Raw genomic sequence first — 6,021 nt, 5'->3', positions numbered from 1 at the left:
TGGTTTGAAGCAGTTGTTCATGTTTTAGCATTTCAAGGAGAAACAGTTTTACAGCCAATAATTTGACCTAATATCTAAACATTAGATCAACTCTTAAGTGTAAGCATAGTCCTGGGTGTTTTACCTATGCTATTTCATTTAATCCTTAAAATAATCCTGAGAAATTGTATTTTTTACTATTTAATGTGAAGAATTTAAAATAATACTAGGGAGTCTTATCATTTATTGAGCATCGATAAGGAACTGCATGGTTTTTATCCATTATTTAATTTCAATCTTTTAAAAATATTATTGAAGTTTTAGGTGCCATCACACTTCAGGATCTTACTGTGAATTCAGAACCAGTTGAAAAACAGACACAGAATTAAAAGATGAAACTATCAGTTTTATTATTGTCAAAACTAAACCTGAGAATGTTCCTTAAATCTGTGGTTACAATTCTAATTCTTCCCTCCAACAATAAACATTTGGTAGAGGAACAAGATCGGTAGTTCATATTCTGCATGGGCAGATAAATTATGGGAATGCTTAAATCATGCTTTAAGCATTTTGTGGATAGATTACTTTGCAAAAGAACGACTATGGGTCATATTTGTGAAAAATTTTTCACCAATATCACCAAGAAGATAACCACTTTTTCTTCCATGAGGAGGAATTAAGTGAGGAAATGAAAAAGAACTCTTCCCAGAAGACTTATTTTTCGATTTAAAAAAATTGAGAGGCACACACATGTGCACATGTGCACACACACACAGAGAACTCCCATCTGTTGGTTCACTTGTTGAAATTCCCACACCTATCAAAGTATCAGGCCTGAACCAGGACCAAAGCCAGGAAGCTGATATTCCTCTGGGAATTCAATCCAAGTCTCCTAAGTAGGTTGCAGGAACACAAATCATTTGAACCATCACCACTGTCTTTCAGGATCTACATTAGCAAGAAGCTGGAATCAGGAGCTGGGGCTGGGTATAGAATTCAGGTGCTCACATGCAGGTATAATAATCTGAGTTAACCAGTTCACCAAATTGCTGCCCCTAAATTTTCAAATTTAGAAGTGCGGATAGGAACTTGGGAGAGGAAAATATTGATTACCACTTATACCTATGAGTGACATGTTATTTATTTATTTATTTATTCATTTATTTTATCCCATTTTAGAAATGAGGAAAGTGAGATTCAGAGGTATGAAGTCGCTTGTTATAAGTCACTGATTTTGTAAGAGAGAATGATAAGCTTAAAACCTAGGTCATTTTGTCTCCAAAATCACAGTATTTCACATTGTACCCTGAGGAAAACTACTTGAGTTTAACCTTAATATAGGTATGATTAGGCTATAGATTCAGCTGCATTTGACAGAAAATTCAAAATATTTATACAAATCTTAAGCCAGTTCCAAATTGGAACATTTCTATGCTAAGACAACAGGGGATTAGGCTCATTTTATTTTGCATTTCTTTGCTGCTATGGTCCAATACAACCAAGAAAAATTAGACAGTGAGAAGCAGAAAAGAGAAAGGCCAGCTCCTTTCACTTCATGAACATGACACTGAAATTCTCTATATCACTTTTGCTTCACATCATACTGTCAAGAGCCTAGTCATATAGACTCATCTATCTTCAGAAAGGTCTGGAAAATATAATCTTTTTTTCCTGAATTGTTATATATGTAGTTAAAATGTCTATGTTTATAGGAGAAAATAGTTATCAAGAGGACAAATAGCAATCTATGGCATACTTTTGTAAGAATGACATAAGGGAAACTATAAAAAGTATATTATTGTGTAAGGGGTATAACTCAATGAAGACAACATTTCTAATTACCTATATATCAAATAATATAGCATCCTTTTTTTTACTGTTTTTATTTGCTGTTCAAAAATATACATTTTTCCTAAGTTGTCAGAATGCTGTAATGCTTATGGCCAGGTAAGTGTGTTAGCAGCTCAGATTATAAGATAGAAGTGACACGTGTGAAAACAATAAGAATGCCTAAGCTAATTCACAGTACTCTCAGATATCTGCCCAATTTTCATTTATGAGAGATAGTGTTGGATTCGACTGAGCAGGCAAGATTGGTCAATATGGGTCAAAGGCTTTATCAAATACATAGAATTCCTCCATCAATTATGTATAAAGTTCAGGCTGAGGATTCAATTAGAACAAGAAAAAAAGAAAGAACAAAAATGAGGGAGGAACAAATTGAAGAAAGAATCAACACATTTTGAGTTAACATTATATTTTAGTCACTGTCAAATAGTTTTAATACATTATCATGGGGGCGGTGCTGTGGAGTAGTGGGCAAAGCCGCTGCTTGCTGTGCCGTCATCCCAAATGGGCGCTGGTTCAGGTCCCAGCTGCTTCACTTTGATCCAGCTCTCTGCTATGGCCTGGGAAAACAGTAGAACATGGTCCAAGTCCTTGGGCCCCTGCACCTGCGTGAGAGACCCTGGAGAAGCTCCTGGCTCCTGCCTTCAGATTGGCACAGCTCCGACCATTGTGACCAACTGGGGAGTGAACCAGCGGATGGAAGACCTCTCTCTCTCTGCCTCTCCTCTCTCTGTGTAACTCTGTCAATTTAATAAATAAATCTTTAAAAATATATTATCTTATTTAATCTTCACAATCACTCTTGTGAATGTTATATTCTTTTTTACAGATGAGGAAATGGAGGGCCACACAGGTTAAATAAAACATAGCATACATATGGTAACTATGCTTAATATTGAATTCTTTTTTTTTTTTTGACAGGCAGAGTTAGACAGTGAGAGAGAGACAGAGACAGAGAAAGGTCTTCCTTCCGTTGGTTCAGCCCCCCAAATGGCCGCTATGGCCAGTGTGCTGCAGCCAGCACGCTGCGCTGACCCGAAGCCAGGAGCCAGGTGCTTCTTCCTGGTCTCCCATGCGGGTGCAGGGCCCAAGCACTTGGGACATCCTCCACTGCCTTCCCAGGCCACAGCAGAGAGCTGGACTGGAAGAGGAGCAACTGGGACAGAATCTGGCGCCCCAATTGGGACTAGAACCCGGGGTGCCGGCGCTGCAGGCGGAGGATCAGCCTAGTGAGCTGCGGCGCCGGCCTTAATATTGAATTCTAACACTTTTTGACCTCATAATATGCATTCCGTATCACATTTGGATAGAGGGGTGGAAACCAAAGGAAAGGGATTTGATGAATAAATACAAAATCAGAGTAAATAACCTAAAGTTTATTTTACCCCATGGCCAAAGATGTGACTCATTGTAGGGCTAGGCTCTGTCTCCCTTTATGTTAGTTTTGATTTAAGGATTGGACTATCCAGGGTTACAGCAGCAATTTCAGATAATCTGATTCAGAAGGAAAATTGGATTGGGGTAGCAGGACAACATGTGCCTTTTCAGAGCCAAATCATGGTGTGAAGGAGTCTCAGAACATTGTGATGAATTTCAACCCCACTCTCAGATCACAACATTCATATATGTTTCATTATAAAATTATCTTCCTTGTAGTAAAGGCGCAGCAGTGCTATCTTGGGGGAACTTAAAGATTTGTTAGAACACTATAATTGTTACACAGAAGGATAAATATTCAAGCTACAAGTTGTCTTAGTGACAATATAATCCAACTTCCCTATCTTACTTGGAAAAAAAAAATGATTCCCAGGAAATTCCAGGAATCTAGTAGTAGAGTGTTTCCTAGAATCTAAATTTCTTAGATCACCCAATAATAGCTCCACTTTTCACCACAATGCAATCCTTATCCCATGGGAAGTAAGAAAAATGTGATCTATAGCATAGAATAATGAAATGACTCTTAAATTATTCTTCTTTTAAAATTGCATTCATACTTTTACACACATAAATAATTCCCACACATAATAACATTCAACTTTTAGGATTTTTAGAAAGTAGAGTAGAATACCCCTGAAGTAGTGTAGATTATATTATTCCAACTGTTCAAGAAAGGGGCCGGCGCTTGGTACAGTGGGTTAAAGTCCCAGCCTGCATCGCCAACATCCTATAATGGGAGCTGGTTCGAGTCCTGGCTGCTCCACTTCCAATCCAGCTCTCTGCTGTGGCCTGGGAAAGCAGTAGAGGATGGTACAAGTCCTTGGGCCCCTGTGCCTGCGTGGGAGTCCCGGAGAAGGCTCCTGGCTCCTGGCTCCTGGCTCCTGGCTCCTGGCTCCTGGCTCCTGGCTCCTGGCTCCTGGCTTTGGATCAGCTCAGCTCTGGCCGTTGTGGCCATTTGGAGAATGAAACAGTGGAATGGAAGACTTTCCTCTTTCTCGCTCTGCCTCTCTCTGTAACTCTGTCTTTTTTTTTAAAACTTTTATTTAGTAAATATAAATTTCCAAAGTACAGTTTATGGATTACAATGGCTTTATCCCCCCCATAACTTCCCTCCCACCCTCACCCCTCCCATCTCCCACTCCCTCTCCCCTTCCATTCACATCTAGATTCATTTTCAATTATCTTTATATACAGAAGATTGATTTAGTATATATTAAGTAAAGATTTCATCAGTTTGCACCCACACAGAACATAAAGTGTAAAATACTGTTTCCATACTAGTTATAGCATTAACTCACATTGAACAACATTAAGGACAGAGAGCCTACATGAGGAGTAAGTGCACAGTGACTCCTGTTGTTGACTTAACAATTTGACACTCTTGTTTATGGCATCAGTAATCTCCCAAGGCTCTAGTCATGCGTTGCCAAGGCTATGGAAGCCTTTTGAGTTCGCCGACTCCAATCTTTTTTAGACAAGGTCATAGTCAAAGTTTTGAACAGTTTTAGGTTGACATAAAAATTGAGAGAACCGTTCCTTGCCACACTCACACACAGCTTCCCCTTCATAATATCACAGTGAGGTATATTTGCTTCACTATAGTATAAACAATAGTTTCACTGCCCTAAAAAGCTTTATAATCCACATATTCATCTCTCCCTGCCTCCAAACCCTTGGAAACCATCAAGTTTTTTTTTTAAGATTTATTTATTTATTTGTAATAGAGAATTAGAGAGAGAGAGAGAGAGAGAGAGAGAGAGATGTCTTCTATTCACTGGTTCACTCCCCAAATGGCTGCAACAGTTGAGGCTGGGCTGGTCTGAAGTCAGGTAACCAGAAACTTCTTTCAGGTGCCTCACCTCGGTGCAGGGGCTCAAACACTTGGGCCATCATCTGCTGCTTTCCCAGGCACATCATCAGGGTTCTGATTTGGAAATGGAGCAGCTGGGACTCGAACTAGCACCAATATGATATGCTAGCATCTCAGGGAGCAGCTTTATCAGCTATGCGACAATGCCAGTCCCACCATCAACCTTTTTAAAGTCGCTTTATTTTTTGTCCAGCATGTCATGTTATAGCATGAGGCCTTTTCAGATTGGTAAGTAATATGAATTACTCTTTCAGTTAGTAAGTAATATGCATTTAAGATTTTTCCATGTTTTTCATGTCTTCATAGTTTCTTTCCTTTTAACCTTCTGAATGTCTTGACATAATAATAATGTAATAATAATTACATGATAAATAGCAATTGAAATTTTCAATCCCATCTTTTCCCCTAGTTTCATTCCTACATATTGAGTTGTCTGAAAAATATCTCATTGATGTACCAATACCTCAAACTCAATATGATCAAATCCAAATTCATAATCTTTGAATCTCTATTCTCTACCCTGACTCAAACCCAGGAATTCTAATTTTTCATTTTGATGTAATTATCCTGAACTTCTTTTTGGCTTTTTTCCCCCTGCCAACTATGCCCACTAAATTATAATTTTTTTGCTGATTCTGCATGTAAACTATCTCTCTTCGTTGTTTCTTTCCAACATCACTGCCAAATTTTCTAGTTCAGGAACTTTGGCATGGGCAGATTTCACAGTATGCTTACTGGTTTTCCTGTCTCCTATTTCTCCTTCTATCCCCTGCATTTTAATTCATCCTCCAGATAGGTCTAAGAATAATCTTACTAAAATCCCACTTTTGCATGTGATTTTCTTGCTCAAAAAATCTTCAATAACTTCCTCTAGCAAATAAAGTCTG

The sequence above is a fragment of the Oryctolagus cuniculus genome, chromosome X, assembly GCF_964237555.1.
Source record: "Oryctolagus cuniculus chromosome X, mOryCun1.1, whole genome shotgun sequence".
Classification (NCBI taxonomy): domain Eukaryota; kingdom Metazoa; phylum Chordata; class Mammalia; order Lagomorpha; family Leporidae; genus Oryctolagus; species Oryctolagus cuniculus.
This window is presented reverse-complemented; position numbering follows the sequence as displayed.